At 41.7% G+C, this 21082-nt stretch overlaps 1 protein-coding gene and 1 long non-coding RNA gene across 5 annotated transcripts in view; one reads left to right on the forward strand and one right to left on the reverse strand.

Annotated features, from left to right (window-relative positions):
* The window catches only part of LOC143773720 (uncharacterized), a 35802-nt gene extending 29036 nt beyond the window's left edge, over positions 1 to 6766 (forward strand). Inside the window, exon 3 of the long non-coding RNA XR_013215331.1 lies at positions 6538 to 6766. This is a non-coding gene — a long non-coding RNA (uncharacterized LOC143773720). The remainder of the gene's footprint in view (positions 1 to 6537) is intronic.
* Positions 1 to 21082, reverse strand: part of OSBPL8 (oxysterol binding protein like 8) — a 365096-nt gene that overhangs the window by 337313 nt on the left and 6701 nt on the right. The window lies entirely within an intron of this gene.

Consider the following 21082-nt stretch of genomic DNA (forward strand, 5'->3'; position numbering starts at 1 on the left):
CCTTTCGCCCCATCCTAAATAAAACAATAAAAAAAAAAAAAATCAAACCTACACATTTGGTATCGCCGCGTTCAGAATCGCCCGATCTATCAATTAAAAAAAAGCATTAACCTGATCGCTAAACAGCGTAGCGAGAAAAAAATCCGAAACGCCAGAATTACGTTTTTTTGGTCGCCGCGTCATTGCGTTAAAATGCAGTAAAGGGCGATCAAAAGAACGTATCTGCGCCGAAATGGTATCATTAAAAACGCCAGCTCGGCACGCAAAAAATAAGCCCTCACCCGACCCCAGATCACGAAAATTGGAGACGCTACGGGTATCGGAAAGTGGCACTTTTTTTTTTTTTTTTTTAAGCAAAGTTTGGAATTTTTTTTCACCACTTGGATAAAAAATAACCTAGTCATGTTAGATGTCTATGAACTCGTAATGACCTAGAGAATCATATTGGCAGGATAGTTTTAGCATTTATTGAACCTAGCAAAAAAGCCAAACAAAAAACAAGTGTGGGATTGCACTTTTTTTGCAATTTCACCGCACTTGGAATTTTTTTCCCGTTTTGTAGTACACGACATGGTAAAACCAATGATGTCATTCAAAAGTACAACTCGTCCCGCAAAAAATAAGCCCTGACATGGACAAATTGATGGAAAAATAAAAAAGTTATGGCTCTGGGAAGGAGGGGAGCGAAAAACGAAAACACAAAAAACGAAAAAGGGCCGTGGCATGAAGGGGTTAAATGTCGACAAGGACAAAAACTGCTGGACTGTTGGATCTGTACACACAGCCCAGTATCTGCAAGGACTATGCTGTACTTTGCCATACCCCAGGAGCCAAGGAGGGTATTAACACCACACTGCATACACAATGAGACTTGGACTCCTTAAGGTTCTTAATAAGACTAATACATTATAGAGACTTCTTTTTAAATCCAGCCAATTGGCTTAGCGGCCTAGAGGGAGGGATTATTTTTTACTTGACTTGACAGACTTGTATGCAAATTTTGTTGCTTTGCTTATTGTTTTATGTAGCCGTAAAAGTGCTAATATATGTATTACCTAAGGCTGAACCTTCTGTAGTATATCATAGGCCCCGTGTGGCCACTGTTGACGGGGGAGTTGAGTGTCCACACTGAGGGTGGATGGGCGAAGCAGGTAGAAAGCCCCCTTGTGGGTACTAGACCCATGAGACGGTAGCTCCTTTGTGGACATCAGCTGACCCCGTAGCAAAGGTTATACCATTTACAAAAGGGGGAAATTGCTATAGAAGGGTTAATAGTTTGCCTTTAAGTGCCTCTTGCCTTTAAGTGTTAGAATTACTAGAATCTGTTGATGCAGTAGTCTGATGGTCTCCTCTTCAAGGAGACTATACTTCTTATCATGTATGCTTTCAATAGTCAGCCACAACATGTTCTGAGTTATGGTAAATAAAGTATGATCCTGGGTGATGGTGGGGGCTACATGAGTTACATTGAAATGCATTTGTTGTAAATGGTATAAAACATTGCTTTGGCTTTTAATATATCAGATAAAAGTGACTTGCTCACAGGATATGTGTGAGGTGTCTTTTTGTCTCCAAGCGCGCTTGTAAATGACGAGCGTAATTCCACAATTAGGCCTCACTGGTGATCTGACGTACTGACTCTGGGTCAGAGCAAAACAGCTACGACAAACACAAAAATTATTGACCTAAATTTACCACTATCATGAAGCCCAATATGTCACGAAAAAACAATTTAGAATCACTAGGATCCGTTGAAGAGTTCCTGAGTTACTACCTCATAAAGGGACACTGATCAGAATTCAAAAAATGGACAGGTCATTAACCCCTTCATGACCCAGCCTATTTTGGCCTTAATGACCTTGCCGTTTTTTGCAATTCTGACCAGTGTCCCTTTATGAGGTAATAACTCAGGAACGCTTCAACGGATCCTAGCGGTTCCGAGACTGTTTTTTTGTGACATATTGGGCTTCATGTTAATGGTAAATTTAGGTCGATAATTTTTGCATTTATTTGTGAAAAAAATGGAAATTTAGCGAAAAATTTGAAAATTTTGCAATTTTCAAATTTTGAATTTTTATTTTGTTAAACAAGAGTTATGTGACACAAGATAGTTAATAAATAACATTACCCACATGTCTACTTTACATCAGCACAATTTTGGAAATAATTTTTTTTTTTTGCTAGGAAGTTATAAGGGTTAAAATTTGACCAGCGATTTCTCATTTTTACAACGAAATTTACAAAACCATTTTTTTAAGGGACCACCTCACATTTGAAGTCAGTTTGAGGGGTCTATATGGCTGAAAATACCCATAAGTGACACCATTCTAAAAACTGCACTCCTCAAGGTGCTCAAAACCACATTTAAGAAGTTTATTAACCCTTCAGGTGCTTCACAGCAGCAGAAGCAACAACATGGAAGGAAAAAATGAACATTTAACTTTTCAGTCACAAAAATGATCTTTTAGCTGCAATTTTTTTATTTTCCCAAGGGTAAAAAGAGAAACTGTACCACAAAAGTTATTGTACAATTTGTCCTGAGTACGCCGATACCCCATATGTGGGGGGAACCACTGTTTGGAGAGCCCCTGTGTGCCTAAACATTGGAGCTCCCCTACAAGTGACCCCATTTTGGAAACTAGACCCCACCAAGGAGCTTATCTAGATGCATAGTGAGCACTTTGAACCCCCAAGTTCTTCACAAATTGATCCATAAAAATGAAAAAGTACTTTTTTTTTTTTCACAAAAAATTTATTTTAGCCTCAATTTGTTCATTTCCACATGGGCAACAGGATAAAATAGATCCTAAAATTTATTGGGCAATTTCTCCTGAGCACACTGATACCTCACATGTGGGGGTAAATCACCGTTTGGGCACACGGCAGGGCTCGGAAGGGAAGGAGTGCCATTTGACTTTTTGAATGAAAAATTAGCTCTAATCGTTAGCGAACACCATGTCACGTTTGGAGAGCCCCTGTGTGCCTAAAAATTGGATCTTGCCCACATGTGACCCCATTTTGGAAACTAGACCTCCCAAGGAACTTATCTAGATGTGTGGTGAGCACTTTTTACCCCCAAGTGCTTCACAGAAGTTTATAATGCAGAGCTGTGAAAATAAAAAATCATTTTTCTTTCCTCAAAAATTATTTTTTAGCCCGCAGTTTTTTATTTTCACAAGGGTAACAGGAGAAATTGGACCCCAAAAGTTGTTGTCCAGTTTGTCCTGAGTACACTGATACCCCATATGTAGGGGTAAACCACTGTTTGGGCACACGTCGGGGCTCAGAAGGGAAGTAGTGACTTTTGAAATGCAGACTTTGATGGAATGGTCTGCGTGCGTCACGTTGCGTTTGCAGAACCCCTGATATACCTAAACAGTAGAAACCCCCCACAAGTGACCCCATTTTGGAAACTAGACCCCCCAAGGAACTTATCTAGATATGTGGTGAGCACTTTGAACCCCCAAGTGCTTCACAGAAGTTTATAACGCAGAGCCGTAAAAATAAAAAATAATTTTTCATTCCTCAAAAATTATGTTTTAGCAAGCAATTTTTTATTTTTGCAAGGGTAACAGGAGAATTTGGACCCCAATAATTGTTAAAACAAAAAAAAAGGGAGAAGCCAGCACTGCTTAAGGTCAGCAAACAATTGATCAATTCTTTGAGCTACCCCGCCACTTCACGGCATTCTCATAATGGGGCAGTCCTACTCTACGTATTTTATTTACATTGTGCCATTACGGCCTCCTACATGTATTAAGAGTGAGGAAAAAAAAAAAAAGGAAAGACCACATTAAATAACATTACCATAACATGCAAGCTGTACCTGGAGCATTTCAGAATCACTCCCTTGGTGCCGCGAAAGGCAAGCGCAGGTAAAAGCCGATCAGGTCCTGTGCGGACATTTCAGATCTGGCCTCCACACTGCCAAACCAGCACCAAAGTTAAAGGGTGAAACAGGCTGAGACACAGGTGCACAATTAACTAGAGCCTGAGGCAGGGCAGGGCTGCTGTGTGTATGAACTCATATTTGAAATACAGATAGAATTTAGTATGTGCATGTGCACCTTGCGTATTGTGTCCTGACCTTAAGCAGTGCTGGCTTCTCCTTTTTTTTGTCTCCCAATAATTGTTGCCCAGTTTGTCCTGAGTATGCTGGTACCCCATATGTGGAGGTAAACCACTGTTTGGGCGCACGTCAGGGCTCGGAAGGGAGGGAGCACCATTTGACTTTTTGAACGCAAGATTGGCTGGAATCAATGGTGGCGCCATGTTGTGTTTGGAGACCCCTGATGTGCCTAAACAGTGGAAACCCCTCAATTCTAACTTCAACACTAACCCCAACACACCCCTAACCCTAATCCCAACACTAGCCATAACCGTAATCACAACCCTAACCCCAACATACCCCTAACCCTAATCCCAACGCTAACCACAACCCTAACCACAAGCCTAATTTTAACCCCATTTCCAACCCTAGCCCGAATTCCAACCCTAACACTAAGGCTATGTGCCCATGTTGCGGATTCGTGTGAGATTTTTCCGCACCATTTTTTAAAAATCCGCAGGTAAAAGGCACTGCGTTTTACCTGCGGATTTCCAGCGTTTTTTGTGCGGATTTCACCTGCGGATTCCTATTGAAGAACAGGTGTAAAACGCTGCAGAATCCGCACAAAGAATTGACATGCTGCGGAAAATACAACACAGCATTTCCGCGTGGTATTTTCCGCACCATGGGCACAGCAGATTTGGTTTTCCATAGGTTTACGTGGTACTGTAAACCTGATGGAAAACTGCTACGAGTCCGCTGCGGCCAATCCGTTGCGGATCCGCAGCCAAATCCGCACCGTGTGCACATAGCCTAATTCTAACCCTAACCCTAACCCTAGTTCTAACCCTAATTCTAACCCTAGCCCTAACCCTAACCCTAGTGGAGAAAAAAATATATATATATTTTCTTTATTTTATTATTGTCCCTACCTATGGGGGTGATAAAGGGGGGGTTCATTTACTATTTTTTTTTTTTTTTTGATCACTGTGATAAAACCTATCACAGTGATCAAAATGTACCTGGAACGAATCTGCCGGCCGATTCGGCGGGCGCACTGCGCATGCGCCCGCCATTTTGGAAGATGGCGGCGCCCATGGAGAAGACGGACGGACACCGGGAGGCTCGGTAAGTATGAGGGGTGGAATTGGAGCATGGTGGGTGGATCGGAGCACGGGGGGTGGATCGGAGAACAGGGGGAGCGGACAGGAGAACGGGGGAGCGGACAGGAGGATGGAGGGGAGTACGGGAAAGAACGGAGGACTGGGGAGGAGATCGGTGGCAGTGGCAGAGGGCACATCAGGGTTTCCAGCCATGGCCGATGATATTGCAGCATCGGCCATGGCTGGATTGTAATATTTCACCACTTTTCAAAGGTGAAATATTACAAATTGCTCTGATTGGCTGTTTCACTTTCAACAGCCAATCAGAGCGATCGTAGCCACGGGGGGGGGGCGAAGCCACCCCCCTGGGCTGAAGTACCACTCCCCCAGTCCCTGTAGGTCGGGTGAAATTAAAGTTAACCCTTTCACCCAACCTGCAGGGACACAATCATTCTGTGACACAGCATATGCGTCACAGGTCGGATTGGCACCGACTTTCATGAAGCATACGCTGTGTCACAGGTCGGGAAGGGGTTAAGGTCAAAATAGGCTGGGTCATGAAGGGGTTAAAAAAAATCTTGGAAATGTTTTTTCATTCATTGCTATGGGAAAAACACTGATGATTACACGAGTTTCTTTTTTTTTTTTTTTTTTAGTATTTCCTTTACTGTAGAGATTTTGAAAACCGCTTGGTTGGGGGAAAAAAAGTGCATGTCACTTTTTTAAGTGGATCCTGATGGAAACTGCTTCAAAGTAGACACGAATTAATGAAAATGGTGCAAAAAAAGTCTCCTAAGAGAAAAACTCTTTAGGGGTATGTTTCCACGGTCAGTGTCAGCAGTGCTTTGGATGCAGCACATGTCCGCTCTGTCCAAAGTGCTGCCGTTTTTTTGTACGTGCCGTGGTGATTCTGCATATGTTCATTGAACCATGCGGAATCACTGCATCCTATACATTGGACTGTGATATTTATCTTGCGGAGACTGAGGGTCTCCGCAAGATAAATTGACATACAGCGGACTAGAAAGACACATGTGCTATGCTGCAACATCTGGCCGCTACCGATTGGATGCTGCAGCTGTACGCAGCATCCAATCCGCGTTTATTGACCGTGGAAACATACCCTAACACATCTTCAAAGTTGCATCAGGAAATTCAGAACTCTACCAAAAAGTAGCGTTTCCTGAACCAGTCTGCACTTGTAAAATTTGCCGCATTGACACAATGTAATATCTTTACGGACTTGACTGGATATTGCATCTTAGCACCCTGTGCCATCTTATTTATTGACCCGATATTAGAATCAAGGAATATTCGATGGATTAGAAAAACTATGGAACTATTCAGTTTGTTTTTAATTTTCTTTTTTTTTTTTTCCCCCCCCAGACCTGTCCATTCCAGCAAACAGTGCATATCCGATTCTCATTCATCTTTGAGGGTCTGAATCGGCCTTTCACTGCAAGAGGCTCCATTTAAAACAGATGGTACAAGGAAGCTATCTGTAGTTAGAATATGTACCTCTGTGTTACTATTTGTTTAGACTATTTTATTTTGGTGAAAACCTTTAAAAATATATTTTACAAAAAAAAGAAAAGAAAAATAGACAAAGAAAAAAAAAAAAGATAAAGCAAAGATGTTTCCAATATGTTGAAAAATCTATTAGGCTACGTTCACACTAGCGTTGTGCGCCGCTGCGTCGGCGACGCAACGCACAACGCACGCATAAACGCGGCAAAACGCACGCAAAAACGCTGCGTTTTGCGACGCATGCGTCGGTTTTTGCCGAAAATCGGACGCAAGAAAAATGCAACTTGTTGCGTTTTCTTGGTCCGACGCTTGCGGCAAAAAAGACGCATGTGTGGCACAACGCAACATAAAAAAACGCATGCGTCCCCCATGTTAAGTATAGGGGGCGCATGACGCATGCGTCGCCGCTGCGTCGCCGACGCAAACCCGACGCACATTAGCTTAACGCTAATGTGAACGTAGCCTTATTCATCACTTCAGGTCATGATGGTTTAGGTGGAACAACACACAGCCAAAGATGATGCGAAAACTGTATGAAATTTGCATCCGAATTTGTACGTTTCAGATGAAGGTTTTGCGTCAGATTTCATCAGATGAACTAGATTTTTTTTTAAATAGGAAAGTGGATGATGAAAGCAGGAAAAAAATAAAAAAGTTGAATTTTAAATTTGGAGATTACAAAATAAAAATGCAAACTGAATGGTAGTTTTGTGTGAATCCTGTACTTTACGTTATCAGTAGTTTTCAGTACAATGGACAAAGCCTTTACATTTACAAAATAAGTAAGGTTTGCTAGTCATCAAAATCTGATGTAGAAATTTACCACGTCAGGAAATATCTACCCTATGGTACTTGCACACAGACGATTTTCTGCACTGCATCCGTATCAAAAGCTACATTGTCTTACACTGCAAAAGGCACGTTCCACAATGAAAGTCTGCAGAAATAATTAAATTGCTGCAGATTTAAAAATCCACAATGTAAATTTCAATAATGTGTAGATGACATTTGTAAAATCCTAGTATTGTGCTGTGGATTTTCTGTACACAAACATCTTACGTGTGCATTTGCCCTCAAAAAGCTATAGCAGCGAGAAACGTGAATACAAAAAGCAGTTCTGTCCCTTTACCTTAACATATCACACAGAGCATGTGCAAAGAGTGAAAACGCTTGGGATAAATACCATAAATACCGAGAAAATCATGTGGAGAACGTCTGGCCAAGTCCGAAGGAAAAGATCTCTGGGTCATTTGGAAAACTGTCAAGTATCTGATCTTTCATGTAACAAAGAAAATCTCAGAATACATCAAGCACAAGAATGAATATCATAGAGAAGAATCCTATGTGTCTGCTGCTCAGCGGGAGGAAATAAAAGGTTCCAACCACTCGCACCTCCAGGAAGAAGCATCTAAAAGCCCGTCAGTCAGCACCTCACTGTATCATTGTCACAGTCAACACATGACCTCCAAGATCAGCAAAATGATTTCCTAAGAAACATTCCAGTCTTTATTTCCCTGTTAAAAATGCCAAGTCTTAATTTTTAATGTTTTCTTTCCAAGTAATTCAGATATAATATTAACACATGAATAAACCTTACAGGCTGCACAGTAAGCAAGAGTAATTTCCGGGAAAAATAATCCGATCACGATACCGGTCATGTGTAATCATGTCATGGGCATCCTGTGCTATGATGATGTATCATTATTCAGTTAAGTATACAGCAGAACACTCCCACTGACTTGACATGGGCTGTGCTTACTAACACATTACAGTCGCAGACAGCAGCTGTGCATTGTGCAATCTGAGGATTATCTTTAGTCTGCAGCATCCTTTTTCCTAAAAAAAAAAAAAAAAAAAAAAGGCACTTTTGTCAGCAGAAAAACTGGAGAAATAAATAACGCTCCGGATTTCTTTGCAGAAAAGGTGTGGATTTACCACATATTTCAACCTTAACAGAGGAAAGGGTGAAATCCGCATTGATTTTTGCAGCATATATTGACTTGCTGCAGATTTTAAATGTCAATTTATTTGGTGGATTTTCTCTGTAGCATGCAAAAAAAGATTGTGTGACATTTCATTTTTAAATAAATCTGTGTATTTCTGCATGTAGTGATAGGTGCGTGTATTAATATACTCCCTTACTGCCGCCACCTCTGGTAATCTGCTCCTTTATCGGATTACATTCTTATGATTGCATCGCAAGTGGGAATGAGCCCTAAGCCATAGGCTCCATAGATGTGGTCTTTATGGCAGTGGGCAGAAAAAAAGCCTTTACTTACATACAAAAATTGTCAGGCTCATATTGAGTTTGCCAAATGCCATGTGGGAGACTGCCCAAATGTATGGAGGAAGGTGCTGTCGTCAGATGAGACCAAAATTGAACTTTTTGGCCAATAAGGCAAATGCTATGTCTGGAGCCAAACCAACACAACTCATCCCAAGAACACCATCCCCACAGTGAAACATTGTGGTGGAATCATGCTGTCAGGATATTTTTCAGCACCAGGGACAGGAAAAATGGATGGTGCAAAATATAGGGATATTCTTGAGGAAAACCTGTTTCATTCTTTCAGTGATTTGAGACTAGCATGGAGGTTCACCTTCCAACAAGACAATGACCCAAAGCAGCATCTGAGTGGTTTAAAGGGAAACATGTAAATGTTTTGGAGTAGCCTAGTCAAAGCTGAGACCTTAATCCAATTGAGAATCTGTGGTCAGACTTTAAAGGTACCTTCACACTAAACGACTTTGCAGCGATAACGACGGCGATCCGTGACATTGCAGCGTCCTGGATAGCGATATCGTTGTGTTTGACACGCAGCAGCGATCTGGATCCTGCTGTGATATCGCTGGTCGTTGCTGAAAGTTCAGAACTTTATTTGGTCGTCAGATCGGCGTGTATCGTTGTGTTTGACAGCAAAAGCAACGATGCCAGCGATGTTTTACAATGGTAACCAGGGTAAATATCGGGTTACTAAGCGCATGGCCGCGCTTAGTAACCCGATATTTACCCTGGTTACCATTGTAAAAGTAAAAAAATAAACAGTACATACTCACCCTCTGATGTCTGTCACATCCCCCGGCGTCCGCGCTGCTGCTCAGAGCTTCCTGCACTGAATGTGTCAGTGCCGGCCGGAAAGCAAAGCACAGCGGTGACGTCACCGCTGTGCCCTGCTACTGCCGGCGCTTACACAGTGCAGGGAAGCGGACACCGGGGGAAGCGAATGTAAGTATGTAGTGTTTGTTTTTTTACATTTACACTGGTAACCAGGGTAAACATCGGGTTACTAAGCTCGGCCCTGCGCTTAGCAACCCGATGTTTACCCTGGTTACCCGGGGACTTCGGCATCGTTGGTCGCTGGAGAGCTGTCTGTGTGACAGCTCTCCAGCGACCACACAGCGACGCTGCAGCGATCGGCATCGTTGTCGATATCGCTGCAGCATCGCTTAGTGTGAAGGTACCTTTAGATTGCTGTCCACCAGAAGAAACCATTTAACTTGAAAGAGTTGGAAGTTTTCCCTTGAGGAATGGGCAAATATCCCAGTGGCAAAATGTGGAAAGCTCAGAGACTTATTCAAAGCGACTTACAGCTGTAATTGCCACAAAGGGAGGCTCTACAAAGTACTGACTTTAGGGAGGAGGTAAAAAGTTATGCACTCTGAAGTTGTCAGTTATTTTGTCGTATTAGTTGTTTGCTTCACAATAAAAAGAAATCAAAGTGTCCACAGATCAAAGCGTGTTCTTTACATAAACTGATGCAAGCCCTAAAGAAAAAAAAAAGTGAAATTTCAGGTTGTGATATGGCATTTTTTTTGTCTGTTTTGCTAAGGGAGTGAATGCTTTCACAAACCACAGTAGCTGTGGGCAAATTAACAATGAAGTCACTGGACAAGGTCTTCAAATCAAGGAACATTTCACTGGGAAGAAAGACACAGCTCGTACATAGTCTGTTTTTTTCCTGTGCTAACATATTGATGCAAAACCTGGACAATAAACCCGATAGCGTAAAAATTGAGGTCTTCAAAATGTGGTGCTGGAGAAGTATCAATACCATGGATGGAAAGAAGAATCAAAATTAATTTTGGAACAAATCAAGCCAGACATGTCACTCAAAGCAAGGATCAACAAGCTACGACTTGCCTACTTTGGACACATCATATGAAGAGAGCAATCACTGGAGAAAGACATCATGGTTGGAAGAATAGGAAGCAGAGAGGAACACAAGCAACCCAATGGCTTGATACAATCAAGATCATGGCGAAGAAGACCCTGTTTGATCTATGGAAGGTTGTACAAAATCAATCTCCCTACTTGGCCTCTTTACTTCCTGTCTTTTCAGGAACAGTTTTCAGCAAGACTTCTTATCTGATCAGATTACAATGATAGGCAATACCTCTATACACAGTTGATAACAGTGGGCTGATAGAGGACTCACCAATTTCAGTGATGTCACAGACCCTGATCCCCTTCCCAATGAATGTGCAAAGGCTCATTAGCTGCTTAAATACAAAAGATAGGGCCCAGATGTGACCATTATGGCTGTGTACATGTGATATTTCCTGAAACAGGAAGTTAGAGTCCAAAAAGGCCAGTGTGAAAATGGCAAGGTTTCATTTTTTTGTGTGTTTCAATAAAGATTAACATATGTAGACCATCATCATGATGCATTGCCCTCTTTATGCACTGAAGATGGCATGTTTCCAGAGTTTTTCCAGCAAGATGGTGCACCACCACATTATGGGTCTCAGGTCTAAACATTCCTACATGAACAGTTTCCTGGAAAGTGGATTGTTCGTCGTGGGCCAGTTGAATGGCCACCAAGGTCTCCCGATCTAACCCCCTTAGACTTTTATCTTTGGGGTCATCTGAAGGCAATTGTCTATGCTGTGAAGATACGAGACTTGCAGCATCTAAAACAAAGTATACTGGAAGCCTGTGCTAGCATTTCTTCTGCGGTGTTGCTATCAGTGTGTCAAGAGTGGGAGAAGAGGGTTGCATTGACAATCCAACACAATGGGCAGCACTTTGAACAAATTTTATAAGTGGTCATAAACTTGTAAATAACTCATTAAAGAATAAAAGTTACGTTAAAACCAAGCACACAATTGTTTTTCTTGTGAAATTCTTAATAAGTTTGATGTTTCACATGACCCTCTTCACATTGGAAAAAATAAAGTTGGAACCAAAATGGCTGACTTCAAAATGGCCACCATGGTCACCATCCATCTTGAAAACTTTTCCCCCTCCCATATGCTAATGTGCCACAAACAGGAAGTTGATATCACCAACCATTCCCATTTTATTTAGGTGTATCCATATAAATGGCCCACCCTGTATTTTTAAGAGAAATAAAAACTAAAAAAAAAAACCGTGCACATCGAGCCTTGGGTTATGTTAAAACTGTGTTATTTCCCAGCTAAATTAATTTGTTTTTCAAGCTAAAGACGCTGCAGTAATCAATACTTGTCTATGAGAAGAGCGGGTTTTTCTTGTCATTTCCTGGGCACTACGTTTTTCTGCTGTTTTTTTTTTTTTTTTTACTTTTTTGGAGTGTCTTTTTATACAAACTTTTCTTGACAAGTTTTGAGTGTCTTCATGGAGAAAAAATTACTAGCGTGTTTTTGGTCTATATGTTTGATGTGCACATGAACAAATTGTAGCCTATGTTATCGTGCAAATGGATGATGATCTGCATGAAACCATAAATCATTGTCTGCGTTGTCCCCATAAGCTTTATAAACTGTGATGCAGAGGCACACAGAGCACCAGTCAAGTCTTCAACTTGACTAGTCCGATGTTTCACATCGGCCTCTTGAACTTGACCCAATAGTACAGGGATTCACAGTCCCGCTGTCGTAGGCCAGGCTCCTACAACATATTTCATTTGTTCAAAAATGTAATGATATCCACGGACAAAACTATAGCAATAAATTACTATTAGGGTATGAGCACATGGAGTCGTTTAACCACCAGAGCACCCGACGAGTTCCTAAAAGGAGGAAGCCACCCAGAGAATGGACAGGTCACTTCTTTTAACCAAGTTGAGGTTTCCGAACCCTAATGTGGTTAAAACACATGACATAGGATGGAACGTGTTTGCAGCATTGTCATATTGGCATTGCTTTGCATTATGTTAAGTTTATATGGGGTGCTTTAGCAGTACTTTTTCCTCCCGGAATCTGTCTGATAAAGACGCCGTGTTTTTACCTTTAGAGCAACTTTCACAGGCAGAGTTTTGTGTTCAGTATTTTTCATCTGTGTTTGTAAGCCAAAGCCAAGAGATGAGAAAGAGAAAGAGTATAATTTGTTGTTTTTTTATAAAATCTGAATGCCAAAAAATTCATGACTAATGTTTTGTGCATTTACAAGGGGAAATCATTTTTACAAATTTATGAAATGTAATGGTAATGTATGTACACCATCCATCAGTAACACTACCATAAATTCCTTATGTACAGTGACTGGCTAGTAGCATTATCTTTGAGCTTCACATTTGCTAAAAATCCTGTTCTATACAGATTAAAGATGTTCAAAAAGTGATGCCTAAAAGAAATACGGTAACTTCACTATAACTGCTTGCTCTCAGTGAACAGAACAATTTCTCTTTATATCTAGAGGCTGCAAAAGAAAGTGATCACAGTTTTCCTTTGGGAATTCTTTTCTCTTCTGCTAAACACAGGTAACCGATTTCAGACACCGAACAAGACGGAGCAGCGTGCAAGCATCTGTACAGCTGACACCACCATGCATGGAACATGAGCTAAGGGATGGAAGAACCCCGGGGAGGAGGCATCCCGAGTGTAAACATAGGAGCTGCTCATCTCACAGCTGCAACTCAGGTTTCCATCGCTTACACCAGCCTAGGTAAAGTCACGTTATTCTTATGAGCTGAGTACACAAAAACAAGTTCCAGTCCTAGTGCAGTGTAAGCATGGGCTAGAATTGTTACTAACTGGGAATCATGAACCCAACTTCTAGGAGCACTCCTCATGATTGCTATATACATGGAATATCCCTCGGTTACACTGGCATACAGTGTGCTGCTGTATGGAGCTTTTATACCGTAGATGATTCTGCAGGAAGTATAGTTCCCAAAAACACCATGCAATTTTGAATGACAATATTCTTTTTTTCTAATGGATACAGATAAGTGCATGACTAAAAAATGCTTTCCGAGGTTGGTCTGGTATCTAAAATGTCCTTTCTATATATCGATCTTTACACCCTAACCACTTTTGTAACCGGCTTTATTACAAAACTAGATGGTGGCCCGAATCAAACGCATCGGGTATTCTAGAATGCACAGCCCACGCAGTACAAAACACAGCCCACGCAGTACATAACAATGTGGGCACCATATCCCTGTTAAAAAAAGCAATTAAAATAAGAAATAGTTATATACTCACCTTCCGTCGGCCCCCGGATCCAGCCCAAGCCTTTAGCGATGCTCCTCGCTACGCTCTGTTCCCAGTAATGCCTAGCGGCAATAACCCGTGATCATGTAGCGGTCTCGCAAGACCGCCACGTGATCTCGGGGCATTGCCGCAATGCATTCTTGGGAACGGCTCGCGAGGAGCGGGAAAGGCTGCTGCGGACTTCGGAAGGTGAGAATATGTTTTTAGGGGTTTTTTTTTATTATTTTTAACAGTCTATGTTTTTACTATTGATGCTGCATAGGCAGTATCAATAGTAAAAAGTGAAGTGGTGTTTAATACCGCCCCAATATCGCTGATTGGCCGTGACCAATCAGTGACCCAGGATTTCCGTTACAGACAGACGGAAGTTAGAAACAGACGGAAGTACCCCTTAGGTAAATATATATATATATATATATATATATATATATATATATATATATATATATATATATATATATATATATATATATATATCCTACACTTCTACCAATCTACCCTAATTCCCAATATGTTTTTTTTAACTTCACTTCTTATGACGTTTGGTTTGAGAAGAGTCTCACACAGGACATCACGGGAGGCAGGGGCTGCACTCACTTCCTTGCAGCTTTCATCACATCTGGAAAAAGGACATCATCAGGAAGCAGCTCTGCAGTTATCTTCTACAATTTCATGCTTTGCCGCCTTCTGAATAGGTCTAGATCCTACAGTGGGGGTAATAAGTATTTGATCCCTTGCTGATTTTGTAAGTTTGCCCACTGACAAAGACATGAACAGACTATAATTTTAAGGGTAGGTTAATTTTAACATTGAGAGATATAGAATATCAAAAATAAAATCCAGAAAATCACATTGTAAAAATTATATAAATGTATTTGCATTTTGCAGCAAGAAATAAGTATTTGACTCCTACAGACCAGTTAGACCCTCCTAATCAACTTGTTACCTGCATTAAAGACACCTGTCTTACATACAAAAGAAAAGAGGATACGGACGAACATGAGCTAGACCAGTGGAGCAATAGACTATGGATGAAGCTGTGTAGCCACTAACCTTAAGAAGTTATGCAACTGTTCATTCAGTTGTTTAATTTTGTAGGAAAAAAAAGCAAATCACAGACATGGCACAAAAAAAAGTAACCATAACTGACTACCACATTTTTTGTTCTTGATTTCTTTTAGTGTTTCTTAAAGCCAGAAAGTTGCCATTTGAAATGACTGTAGTTTTGTGCCATGTCTCTGATCTGCTTTTTTTCTACAAAATTAAACAACTGAATGAACATCCTCCAAGGCCGGTGATTCCATAATATTTGCCAGGGGTTGTAGACCTGCACAAAGCTGGAATGGGCTCCAAAACCATAAATAAGACGCTTGGTGAGAAGGAGACAACTGTTGGTGCTATAGTAAGAAACTGGAAGAAATACAAAATGACTGTCAATCGACAACAATCTGGGGCACCATGCAAAATCTCACCTCGTGGGGTATCCTTTATCAAGAGGAAGGTGAGAGATCAGCTTAAAACTACAAGGAAGAAACTTGTTTATGATCTCAAGGCAGCTGGGACCACAGTCACCAAGAAAACCATTGGTAACACATTACGCTGTAAAGGTTTAAAATCCTGCAGTGCCTGCAAGGTCTCCCTGCTCAAGAAGGCACATGTCCAGGCCCATCTGAAGTTTGCTAATGAACACCTGGATGATTCTGTGAATGATTGGGAGAAGGTGCTGTTGTCAGAGGAGACAAAAATTGAGCTCTTTGGCATTAACTCAACTCGCCATGTTTAGAGGAAAAGAAATGCTGCCTATGACCCAAAGAACACCGTCCCCACTGTCAAGCATGGAGGTGGAAACATGTTTTGGGGGTGTTTCTCTGCTAAGGGCACAGGACTACTTCACCACAACAGTGGGAGAATGGATGAAACCATGTACCATAAAATCCTGAGTGACAACCTCCTTCCCTTTTTACTGGTACATTGGAAAACCATAATAAATCATTATGATTACAAGTGACCCATGTCTACAGACCCCAATTCCGACATGAATACATCAACTCCATTCACTATGAATTGTAAAATTATGATAATTACAGTCAAAATAATCTGTAAATTTCTTCAGCTTCAAAAAAAAAAAAAATCATAGATGCCTTAAATTTAATTTTATGCTCTATTTTAATTGACTGTCCTGGAATTGCTGGATGGTTGGCAATCCTGCTAATGACGTCCTGTTCCAGAAGGGCAGTAGACTCTGCAGGGAAGCGAGTGCAGCACCAGTCTCCTGTCACGTTCCATTTGAAACTCCTCTCAAATGAAACATCATAGGAAGTAAAAAACAAACAAACACATATAGGGATTTGATAGTTAGGGAGAAGCGTAGAGTATTTTATAATGAACATAGTTACATAGTTATTAAGGTTGAAGGAAGACTGTAAGTCCATCTAGTTCAACCCATAGCCTAACCTAACATGCCCTAACATGTTGATCCAGGGGAAGGCAAAAAAAACCCATGTGGTAAGAGTAAGCTCCACCATGGGGAAAAAAATTCCTTCCCGACTCCACATACGGCAATCAGACTAGTTCCCTGGATCAACGCCTTATCAAGGAATCTAGTGTATATACCCTGTAACATTATACTTTTCCAGAAAGGTATCCAGTCCCCTCTTAAATTTAATTAATGAATCACTCATTACAACATCATACGGCAGAGAGTTCCATAGTCTCACTGCTCTTACAGTAAAGAATCCGCGTCTGTTATTATGCTTAAACCTTCTTTCCTCCAGACGTAGAGGATGCCCCCTTGTCCCTGTCTCAGGTCTATGATTAAAAAGATCATCAGAAAGGTCTTTGTACTGTCCCCTCATATATTTATACATTAACATAAGATCACTCCTTAGTCTTCGTTTTTCCAAACTAAATAGCCCCAAGTGTAATAACCTATCTTGGTATTGCAGACCCCTCAGTCCTCTAATAACCTTGGTCGCTCTTCTCTGCACCCGCTCCAGTTCAGCTATGTCTTTCTTATACACCGGAGACCAGAACTGTGCACAGTATTCTTAGTGTGGTCGCACTAGTCACTTGTATAGAGGTAAAATTATGTTCTCCTCATGAGCATCTATGCCTCTTTTAATACATCCCATTATTTTATTTGCCTTTGTAGCAGCTGCCTGACACTGGCCACTGAATATGAGTTTGTCATCCACCCAGGTCTTTTTCATTGACGGTTTTGCCCAGAGTTTTAGAATTAAGCACATAGTTATACATCTTATTACTTCTACCCAAGTGCATGACCTTACATTTATCCCCATTAAAGCTCATTTGCCATTTATCAGCCCAAGCTTCTAGTTTACATAAATCATCCTGTAATATAAAATTGTCCTCCCCTGTATTGATTACCCTGCAGAGTTTAGTGTCATCTGCAAATATTGAAATTCTATTCTGAATGCCCCCTACAAGATCATTAATAAACATGTTAAAAAGAGGAGGGCCCAATACTGACCCCTGTGGTACCGTACTGCTAACCGCGACCCAGTCCGAGTGTGCTCTATTAATAACCACCCTTTGTTTCCTATCCCTGAGCCAGCTCTCAACCCACTTACACATATTTTCCCCTATCCCCATTACTCTCATTTTATGTAACAACCTTTTGTGTGGCACCGTATCAAAAGCTTTGGAAAAGTCCATATATACTACGTCCACTGGGTTCCCTTGGTCCAGTCCGGAACTTATCTCTTCATAGAAGCTGATCAAATTAGTCTGACATGAACGGTCCCTAGTAAACCCGTGCTGATACTGGGTCATGAGGTTATTCCTCTTCAGATACTCCAGCATAGCATCCCTTAGAATGCCCTCCAGGATTTTACCCACAGTAGAGGTTAAACTTACTGGCCTATAATTACCGAGTTCAGTTTTTGCCCCTTTTTTGAATATTGGCACCACATTTGCTATACGCCAGTCCTGTGGTACAGACCCTGTTATTATGGAGTCTTTAAAGATTAAAAATAATGGTCTATCAATGACTGTACTTAGTTCCTGCAGTACTCGGGGGTGTATCCCATCCGGGCCCGGAGATTTGTCAATTTTAGTTATTTTTAGACGCCGCTGTACTTCCTGCTGGGTTAAGCAGGTGACATTTAATGGGGAATTATTATCACTAGTCATATTGGCTGCCATGGGATTTTCTTTTGTAAATACTGATGAAAAAAAGTCATTTAGCATATTGGCTTTTTCCTCATCCTCATCCACCATTTCACCCAGACTATTTTTAAGGGGGCCAACACTGTCATTTTTTAGTTTCTTACTATTTATATAGTTAAAGAATATTTTGGGATTATTTTTACTCTCTCTGGCAACGAGTCTCTCTGTCTCAATCTTTGCTGCCTTGATTTGCTTTTTACAGAATGTATTTAATTTTCTGTATTTATTTAATGCCTCCTCACTACCTACTTCCTTTAATTCTCTAAATGCTTTCTTTTTGTCCCTTATTGCGCCCCTTACAGCTCTATTTAGCCATATTGGTTTCCTCCTATTTCTAGTATGTTTATTCCCATACGGTATATACTGTGCACAGGTCCTATCCAGGATGCTAATAAATGTCTCCCATTTTCTTTGTGTATTTTTGTGTCTCAGGATATCGTCCCAGTTAATTGCACCAAGATCCTCTCTCATCCGTTGGAAATTTGCCCTCCTGAAGTTTAGTGTCCTTGTCACCCCCCTTCTACCCATCTTATTAAAGGTTACATGAAAACTTATTATTTTGTGATCACTATTCCCCAAGTGACCCCCAACCCTTATATTTGATATGCGGTCTGGCCTGTTGGTTAATATTAGGTCTAGCAGTGCCCCCCTCCTTGTTGGGTCCTGAACCAGTTGTGAAAGGTAATTGTCTCTCATAGTTGTCAAAAACCGATTACCTTTGCTGGAACTGCAGGTTTCTGTTCCCCAATCTATTTCAGGGTAGTTGAAGTCCCCCATAATAATGACTTCTCCTTGAGTCGCAGCTTCATCTATTTGCTTTACGAGGATATTCTCCATTGCTTCCATTATTTTTGGAGATTTATAACAAATCCCTATCAGTAATTTATTATTTTTTCCCCCTCCCCTTATCTCCACCCACAGAGACTCTACATTTTCATTAGATTCACCTATATTATCACGCAGGATGGGTTTTAAGGTCGATTTTACATATAGACACACCCCTCCCCCTCGCTTATCTGTACGGTCATTTCTGAAAAGGCTATAGCCCTGCAAGTTAACAGCCCAGTCATGGCTCTCATCCAGCCACGTCTCAGATATCCCCACCATGTCATAATTATGCTCCAACAACATTATTTCTAATTCGTCCATTTTGTTGGCGAGGCTTCTGGTATTAGTATACATGCACTTGATGTTACTCTCTGTACCTCTATTCTTTCTTAAATTACTAACTGTTCTAACCCCACCCCCCATGCCACCGCCACCCCCAACTTCCTTATTTGTGCCCAGGTCTCTATCTGCACTATCTTCCCCTCCTATAAAATGAATACCCTCCCCCCCAATCCCTAGTTTAAACACTCCTCCAACCTTCTAACCATTTTCTCCCCCAGCACAGCTGCACCTTCCCCATTGAGGTGCAGCCCGTCCCTAGCGTAGAGCCTGTAGCCAACTGAGAAGTCGGCCCAGTTCTGCAGGAACCCAAACCCCTCCTTCCTACACCAATTCTTGAGCCACTTATTAACCTCCCTAATCTCCCGTTGCCTCTCTGGCGTGGCACGTGGTACAGGCAGTATTTCAGAAAATACCACGTTGGAGGTCCTTGCTTTCAGCTTGCAGCCTAATTCCCTGAAATCATCTTTAAGGACCTTCCACCTACCTCTAACTTTGTCATTTGTGCCAATGTGCACCATGACCGCTGGGTCCTCACCAGCCCCTCCCAGTAATCTGTCCACCCGATCAGCGATGTGTCGGACTCGAGCGCCAGGTAGGCAGCACACCGTCCGACGATCCCTGTCTTTGTGACAGATTGCCCTATCTGTTCCCCTAATAATTGAGTCCCCCACTACCAGCACCTGTCTGGCCTGCCCTGCTCTCCTTTTTCCCTCCTTACTGGAGCAGTCACTCCTCCGGCTTTCAGAGGACATGCCTGGCTGCAGCAGTGCTACCCCTGCACTGGCACCCCCCTCATCTGCCAACTTAGCAAACTTATTGGGGTGTGCCAGATCAGGACTAGCCTCCCTGGCACTCTTCCCTCTACCCCGCCTTCTATCTGTCACCCAGCTAACTGCCACACTGTCCTGCAGCTCCATCCTACCATCCCCCTCCTCATCTATCCCATTGAGCGTCTGCTCTGTGAGCAGAAGACTCCTCTCCATATTGTCTATGGATCTCAGTGTTGCCAGCTGCACATTTAGATCCAGTATCTGGGTTTCCAAATGCACAATGTGCTCACATCTCGCACAGCAGTATGCACCCTCGACCGGCTGGTCAAGGACTGCATACATGTGGCAAGATGTACACTGGATGGCATTAACAATTGTGGAGCACATTTCCTAATGGGGATTGCACCACACAGAAATGTTAATTAAAAATAAATACAAAGTATTAATTAAACCCAAGAAAAAAAAAAAAAAAAACAGAAGCAATTCCTCCCTTGGAAACTCCCTGATTCCAAAGTCACTGAATCACAAGTCACACACTTACCGCCGTTCACACTTACACTCAGGTCACACTCAGCTCGCTCACACTCGCTGTGCTGAAGATTTATAGATTTTTTTTTTTCTCTCTATCTCCCCTCAACAGCAATCCACCTTGCTGTTCAGATGCACTTCCAAAAAGGACTTGAGCCCCAAACAGCTGCCCCTTATATCCCCTTAATTATGAGCCCCCACCCTAAGTTAACTCCTTATGAATACAGCTACTCTCAATTCAGCAACTCACTCCAATTCACACAGGTATTTGTTAAAGGCCTTCCAAATACCTCCTCACTGAATCACAAGTCACACACTTACCGCCGTTCACA

Source organism: Ranitomeya variabilis, chromosome 5, assembly GCF_051348905.1.
Source record: "Ranitomeya variabilis isolate aRanVar5 chromosome 5, aRanVar5.hap1, whole genome shotgun sequence".
NCBI classification, from domain to species: domain Eukaryota; kingdom Metazoa; phylum Chordata; class Amphibia; order Anura; family Dendrobatidae; genus Ranitomeya; species Ranitomeya variabilis.